The sequence below is a fragment of the Bacillus rossius genome (assembly GCF_032445375.1).
Source record: "Bacillus rossius redtenbacheri isolate Brsri chromosome 9 unlocalized genomic scaffold, Brsri_v3 Brsri_v3_scf9_2, whole genome shotgun sequence".
Taxonomy (NCBI): domain Eukaryota; kingdom Metazoa; phylum Arthropoda; class Insecta; order Phasmatodea; family Bacillidae; genus Bacillus; species Bacillus rossius.
The window spans coordinates 8,635,304-8,643,781 of NW_026962013.1; the positions used below are offsets into that span (position 1 = coordinate 8,635,304).

The 8,478-nt window shown below is 38.5% G+C and overlaps 1 protein-coding gene across 2 annotated transcripts in view; it reads right to left on the reverse strand.

Moving 5' to 3' along the window:
• The window catches only part of LOC134542873 (trypsin inhibitor-like), a 32,052-nt gene extending 24,929 nt beyond the window's left edge, over window positions 1-7,123 (reverse strand). The window contains exon 1 of one of the 2 annotated variants that reach the window (XM_063387452.1): window positions 6,775-7,123. The gene's annotated coding sequence lies outside the window, so the exon portion shown is untranslated. The remainder of the gene's footprint in view (window positions 1-6,774) is intronic. The other variant, XM_063387453.1, reaches the window with a different exon arrangement.
• Window positions 7,124-8,478: the final 1,355 nt, after the last annotated feature.

Below are 8,478 nucleotides of genomic sequence, written 5' to 3' on the forward strand. Positions count from 1 at the left end.
TTCATAACCAACTGGACAAAGCTATATTCTGGCTGCGGGCACGGCGGCTCAAACAGAAAGGTTTAAGTTGTTTTCTGGTTGAGGCTAAAGAAATGGTATAAAACCATCCGAATCACGGCATATGTTAACATCAAAAGGCCAAACATCCAGATGCCATCGTACATCCGGTGACATCCGGAGGAAAAGAAGAAAAGTTAGTGCTCCTGGGAACACCCTGACGGGTTCAGTCCCAGGAGGTGGAGGTTGTTGAGGCTAGGCCGGGCTTCGGCCCGAAACAACTTGTCGTTATGCTTTTATTCATCGTGGAGTGGGCTCGGCCTATGGGAAGAGGGGAGATAGTACCTCGTCGGGCCTCGTCGGGCCTCGTCGGGACAAGAAGGTTCATGCCGAAGGTCACATCGCTACGGACCCGCGTTGCATCGTTTATGATTTCTTTATAACTTCATCGTGCACCCTCTCACGCTCCCTTACCCCCCCCCCCCTCCAACACCTTCATTCACCTTCACCCCTCCACCTGTTCCATAGACCTCAGCAGCTTCGACCTTTGAATATATATACTGTATAGAAGTCGCCAGCCCAGGTTAAAAATTTTCTAATACGGTTTTGAGGTAGTTGGTTAATCCACCGCCGCAATCGCCACCATCTCTAGGGCATCGACTTGTGGTGGTCCCTAGCGGACAAGTGTCGAACTCTTCATACACCCCTTCCCCCTCCTGTTGAACGACCTTGAGCTGCAGTGGGTGGGGGGTGCGGGGAATGACAGCGGGCGACAGTGCTGCGCTCTAACGTGTAAACAACAACCTAAGACGATACAGGGCGTTACGGCAGCGCCCTGCAGCGGTGGTAGTTCCCAAGCTGCTCATCATACGCTCCTGAAAAACGTAGAGTAAATCCTATCCACTCGCGACTTCTATACAGTATATATACTCAAAGCTTCGATGTAATTCGATCATTCTCCGGAGAGAGTGGCTCGTGTCAGGGTCGAGCAAGGGGGGGGGGGAGGGGGAGGTATCCAGCTGTGATGTAATGTTCAATCCTATAACCTGATTCGTGCTCGGAGCCCCTTAGCGATGTGTGTCTGTGCCTGAAGGTGCCCCCGCCCCGTTTGTTCTATCGTAGATCTACTTTCGGAGGACATCGCCTCCATCTGACTTACAACTAGAGATAACAGTTAAAAAAAATTATTTGTGGAAATATTTTTACTGTAACTCACCGGAAAAGCTTCTGCTAAATCGGAAAATTTTCCGAGTTACACTTTCACAGAAACATATAAATAAATTTTTTATCAGCAGTTTTATACAAACGTAACCAAATTAAATAAGTCAGTCATCAGGTAGTAAAGAAAGAGAAAATGTACACTCCACAGTTCTATGCCTAACTTTGTATTCAACTTTTTTTTTTAACTGTTCTCTACAAAATATCTGAACGAATTCAATGTTGTGTCTACGAAGGGAGTTACGATTTTTTTTTCTCCAACCCTTGTTTATTCTACACCTAGTAACATTGATTGGTCACATAAAAAATATTTCAGACGAAAACTGTAGATAATTTAAGGTTTTACAATTAAACAGAACGGATTTAACAGTGTACACGGTAAGTAATTTATGACTTTTTTTAAAATTCTACAACTTTATTTTTTAACCACCCTGGAACAATGGTTCGTATTTTTTTTTAATTTTCAGACAAAAGTTTTAAATAAAAAATTATAAGATTTACAAACAATTTGAACGAATTTGATAGTGTACCTACTAATGGAGTTATATATATATATATATTTTTTAAATTCTACCCAGTAATTTTTAAACCCCTTGCAGTAATGGTTAGACTAATCGAAATAAAATATGCTATAAACTAAATCCATAACACTTCTAGAAAGCCATTAATCACGAGAGAATTGTTGGTGTAATAGTAAAAGATTAAATCTAAAAAAAAAAAGGGGGAGAGAGTTTTTTTCAGTTCTCCTCAGAAATGTGTAACATCTAACCTTGGTAACAAGCAAATTCATGTGTTCACATGTTGCAAAAACACTATATAAATCTAAACTCGTAAACGAAATTTAACGTAGAATTCTTCAAAATAATGTCGAGCCTGATAAATTCACGCCAATTTATTTTTTTCAACTACATTCATTGACGCTGATCACACGTAGTTTCCACACCCGCCGCTAGAATTCGTTGCAGGAGCAGCTACCTCACTATTCAATCATTCGATTTTCAGAACGAAAAGATTAAACTGTATAATAAAAAGGTTCCTATAAAAGAAAAAAAAAATAAATAATAAATCACGGCTAAGAACCTGATTTTCTACAAGGAATTTCATAAAAAATACCGCCCCTATCTTGTTAAAAATTCATCAAACAGTTAATGAAATGAAGTTTACATTTGGCTTTGTGAACTTTCAGTTCGCGCCGCCAGCCACAGAAAGCAGTACCGTGGGTACGTATTTTTCTTTACGTTCAGTAAATTATTATTCCCACAAAATGCCGTGTAAGGCGAGCTGAAGTATTACACATCAAACGGTTTCACTTCCATTTTTTTTTATAATAAGTGTGTCCACAGTGAAACAGCTAGGACGACGGCTGCTGGTCGGAGGTGAAGATATGCCAGAGGACCATGCCTACAGACTCCGCTTCTAAGGATACAGCCTGTCGGAGAAGTATCAAGACGCGTCGCGAGACGTTGAGACACGAGACGGAGACCGAAATGGATGAATACCATCGAGGGGAGATAAATTGGACCACCCACCGGAATCTATTCAATCCCGCGCCATGACAGCGCAATTATTATTTTTTTTCACACCCTTTCACCGCTTGTTTCGTCGACATACTCGTTGAGAGAATTTCACGACACTTCACCCCTTCTGCATCGAGTGTGACGCGAAGTTTCGCAGGATACCCGAGTGTAGGACACATTTTAAAGGATATATTTCCTGCTACAGTACTACACCACCAAGAATTTTAAATCATTTTTATTTTACCAAACAAAAAAAAATTTAAGTCAGTCCGTAGTCCGTCTTCTAGAGAGGGTAAACAACCCAATTTTTCAAATAAGTAAAATAATACATATTTTTTAAGTTAACTATTAGTGTAGTTAAGCATAATATACATAATATTCCCTTTGAATTGTACTTAACTTTATTTTTTTAAAAAAGAATATTTAAACGTAAGTCTAAACCGACAACGTTGGGTACCACCGAAAATGTAAAAAAAAGAAAAAAAACATATACAACACTTAAATTTCTTCCTTTTGACGTATATTTAACTAAAAAATACGCAAGACAACGTGCGTCAGCGCACTCGCATCGTGTGACGTCGCGCGTCGCGTTATCAACTACGTGAATCTTTCTTTAAAAAGTTGAGCATTCATGCAGTCGATATTCACACACTCACACATGCACCAGAACCTTGCATGGGCGTGACAAGCGTAGAGCGCATGAATCGCTCGGCGATGGTTACACGGAAGCGCGGCTACTCGCATGTTTTAGCTGTTCGGGGGTCTTTGCGTTTCACGAGTGCGTACATGCGTCCAGACGTGTCGCCGGACACGCTGCGTGCCATGCGTCCTCGTAGAACAAAGCCCCCAGCTAAATGCTTCCACTGCATTGCTTCTCGTGAGGTCATGCTTCGCGAACATGCTCTGCGTACGCAGGTACTTACCCCCACCACTCATGCATGGGATTCACTCACTCACTCTCTCTACGCCTGTAGCTTGGCGACAGCGTTGGTGCAAATTTTTTTTTAAATAAAAATGTTTAATTTTAATTTTAATTTTATTTTACTTTAAATTTTTATTTTATTTTAATTTTTATTTAATTTTTATTTTATATTAATTTTAATTTTATTTTAATTTTAATTTTATTTTAATTTTATTTTAATTTAATGAATAATTCGCTGTGGTACCCATAATTGACTGCGTTTGATTTATGTTCATTTATGCGGCGTTCTGTTGCTCTCAGCATCATATATGCACGTCTGTATCTATGATAACACCTGATACTCGCTTTATCCTCGCCATATAGAATCCGGGAAAAGTAAAAAAAATATATACTTATATATATATATATATTCGTCTTGTACCGAGTAAAGTAAAACATTTATGTTCGTCTTGTTACGGAATTCAATAATGCTAACGTAAACATTTACAGTAGGCTAATTTTTTTTGACGTGACGTCTAATAAATCGATGAACGCCGGCTGCACGCACGAAAAAGTGTCCCGTTACGCACATTGTCTCGTTACGCTCATTGTACGCTTGCGCCGCATCTATCTCTCTTCCACTCGATTGGAACAACCATCGATTTGATTTATCGAGGCACATTAAACTTGAAACACTCCCATTCGTTTCCTACTTTTCCTAACATCGTCCTATTCTTAACAGAATAACACAGATTGGAAGAAGTTAAATAGCAAACATGTATAAAAGTTATAGTTAAAATAATCTTTTTGTTAAAGTAATAAACATATTTGAATTAATGAGTGCAAATAAAAGTAAATTTATCAATTAAATTGTGGATTTAATTTCACTCCTTCTTTGTATCCATACAAAATAGTGATAATTCAATAAAAATGATTCAATTTTATTCATAAAAGTATGCAATCATTTCATCAATGTTTTGTTATGACGTCACGTTAAACTATCGTCCGTAAACCGACTTTACAGACAACCAATTTTTTTGCTTTCGAATTTGATGTGTAAACATTTCAGCTCTCGGTATACGGCATTTGGTAGAAGTAGTCTCGTGAATGGAACGGCAGTGAAATGATCGGAAATGCGTAATCAGGGTGTTTTTTCTGCCGGGAAGTCTCATAAATCTTGAAAATAGGTCGGACCCACGTATAAATATGTTTTTATGTTTATTACCAAGATTGACACAATAACCTACAATTAAACATACATTTATTTTTATTCTGTTTTTTGACGCAAGTCAGATTTTTTTTTCTTTTCGATTGACATTAATTTGCATGTTTTTATTACTTATGTCTTACGTAATGGTCTTTTTTTTTTCAGGAAAACTACTGTGCTTTCTGTAGTTGCGCTATTTTTAATAATTTTTTTCCCCCCGTCCTTGGTGGTATGTGAGTAAATTTTCGCACGGAATTGAATACCACAATGAAGCCACTACACACTTGCTCACACCGTGCGGAAGAACAGCATCGTAGCTGTTACGAAACCACCCGAAGCGCATCAGATGTATTGACTTTGAGAAAAACTGTAGGAATATAAAAAATATATATTTACCTAACATAAACTGGGTTGGGTGGTTGGGATTAGGTTCGTTTCAGTTAGGTAAGGTTATTATCATCTTGTTAACAGTAATTATAGTCAAGTTTTAAAACGGGGAAATGGCTTTTACATTTTTACCACACTCGGCATAAAATTAAAGAATTAAATTTTGAGTAATTGTTTCATATTATAAGTTTATTTTCAACGTGAGAACATATGAATTGGCTCGTTAACCAAGGTTAGATGTTACACATGTCTGGCGAGTAATGAGTGTTGTAACTTTTTTTTTGTGGCCTGGGCTAACATGGGTTATCTTTGTAAATGAAATGTCATATTTGTAATTCAATGAATTCTTGTCTTATAAAGAGATGAAGAGTACCTACGCCTTGATTCACAAAATAGCTAATTTCCAAGATAGCCTAAAAGGAATTGAATGTTATGAAATAATTATGACCACGCCCCTTTATGTTTATAATTACTTGCCCCTTAGGAGTGAAATTTCGTAACGATATCATAGCCTTTACTTAAATCCAGATTACGGCCTACCTCTGATCCAAATTTCATCTAAAACTGCTTCAGTAATAGAACGTTATTGAGTAATGCACATTTAATTATTCTAAATACGTTTTTTGTTGACGGAAGCAGGATATTTGTATGGCTTGCATCCAGAATGTGTAGGCAAATCATGCTTAGTACATAGGACGTTATTTAAATTTAATTTATTCGTATTTAACTCAAGGATAATGTAAAGAAAACCTTCTTTTACCATTGCCCTTTCTCTGAGGCAGTGCTAAAATCTGCAGCGCTTTGAGGGAATCTACATTACGCAATGGCGTCGCACACATCAACCGATTTTTTTCTAACTGCCGCACAAATAAAAAAAATTATCTCTAGAGTCTTCTAGGGTGCCAGCAAACCTATACCTGAAATCGATATTTATGTTAAAAAATCTCAGCAGACAAAATTGGGTGTACGGATAAGCAACAGCATTTTAAAAAATTCAAAATTATATTTTTAACATTTACTATAAAACAAATAACTTCTCTTACAGCAAAAAAATGCAAATGGCCTTGAATAGTTCTGAAACACACACTTTTTAATAAGACTTAAACCCATTATAAACTTGCGTCTAAAATATGACTACAGAAAATATAAAAAAAAAACACCAAGCATTACGGCAACCTGTTAAAATACTAGACATTAAGAATTAATTAATTACGCCCAGGCGGAGACAAATACATGATTTTTTTTTTAAATCAAGTCATTTGAACTTTCGCGTGTGCAAAAGAAAATGTTTATTTAAAAAAAATACCGTTAAACAGGTCCGGAAAATGGCGGCTTTTCTTTGCTGATCATTACGTTCAAGTCCATTTCCGGGGGGAATTTTAAATATACTCCACGACGGCGTAGCGAAACCAAGACAAAAAAACCGTGTCGATTTTCTCTTCAGTGTACTTGTGAAATCACAAATACTTCAGAACAGACACGATCAGGCAAAGCACTAGGAGGGGGGGGGGGGGGGGTTGTATATGAAATGGCCGGCCAACACTTACTTTCGATTCCGTGGCATCTAGAAGTTTTCTTCTTCCGGGTGTTTGCTTGCCAGGGCAGCAAGCACACTGATGTAGCACCAACTGCACCCAGTTCTGTAGGACGCAAGTCAACGCTCTCGCCGATTCTGAAGGCTCGTCACTTCGGGGTAAAAAAAAAACCGTCCAGTTTGCCATCCCGAAACGTAACGCACACTTATAATCGCGAAGCAGCGAACGCGTCATCCGCGGCGGCCATTGGCTATCTGTCAACTTCACCCTCCGCCCTCCCGCCCCACCAACACGCCAACGTACGAAAGCACGGCAAGCCTAAGACAAGAGTCTAGCGGCAGCACCGCTACTTCCTGCAACTGGCTGCAAATGCCGAGCCTTTCCGAAGTTAGCCGATCGGGAGCGCCTACCCCCTGGATGTTTTTATTTTTTTATTTTTACGCGCGCGTTTTTTCTCTCCAGTACAAAAAAAAGCCACCATAGACTGTTTAGTGTATGGTTGGTTATATTAGGTAAGTATAGCTACATTAAAAATACTGTAAAATCATTTTATGGTTTCTTAGCGAATAACTTTTTAATATGTAGCTATCCAGCGCTAGGAAACCGTTTGCATGATTTCACAGTATCTTTAATGTAGCTATCCTAACCAAATCAACCGTCCACAATGTTTTAAAGTATTTATAATGTAGCTAACCTAACCTAATTGACTATTAGTTATCATGTCCTCACTTGAAAATTACAAGTTGCGTAAAATTGCAAGGGAATATGGGGCGCCCCGAGAATATTTGTGGAAGACAAAGACTTCCTAGAATTTATACGGTATGAAAAATATATAAATCCACGAAGTAAGTTTCTTCAATTAGGTATTTTCCTCTAAAAACAATTACAAATAAATACCATTGCCTTGTTTATGGTCTTTCCTTTTATCAACACCTCCATATTTATTTACGATGAAAAAAAAAAAAAAAAAACGAAAATGCACGATCGGACGTTTTGCTCTCTCGTCAGTGAAAAGGCTTCCCGTTGCGGAATCGCGCCGCCGGCCCCGGAACGAGCGTGAGCGGTGCGGCATTTGCAGCCAGTTGCAGGAAGTAGCGGTGCTGCCTCTAGACTCTTGTAGCCTAAGATGTACATCAAGTTCTGTCCCTGCCCGAACACGCCCGAATATTCACCTTCGGCCAACGTCGGGTTCATTTATATTTCTCTGTTTATTTTAATGTAGCTATACTAACCTAACTAACCGTCCATAGTGTTTTAAAGTGTTTTAATGTAGCTAACCTAACCGACCACTTTTAATATTTGAATTCATTTTTCCTGCGCAAAAATTAAACAAATCCCGAGGTTGGCCGAAGGTGAATATTCGGGCGTGTTCGGGCAGGGACGGAACTTGATGTACATCTTAGGCTTCTCCGGAAGCACACGTGAACACACGTGACCAAATTGACGTCAGCGCACACGGCACGAAAATAGTTCAAACCCCCCTTCTTTTATAATAACTCGTGCCTATAACTCAGGTAGCCAAGTAATATATGAGTATTAAAAATCTCAAGCTAAAATTTTATGTAAATAATATTTTTAAGCATACTAAATACCCTACAACACGATTTGTAACAAACCACAAAGTTTTCGTAGCTTTCGGATCACGTGAGGTATTGCCAACTTAACAGTTACTTCCTTTTCTTAGCCTGTTTCCAGATAAATCGCTACATATAAAAA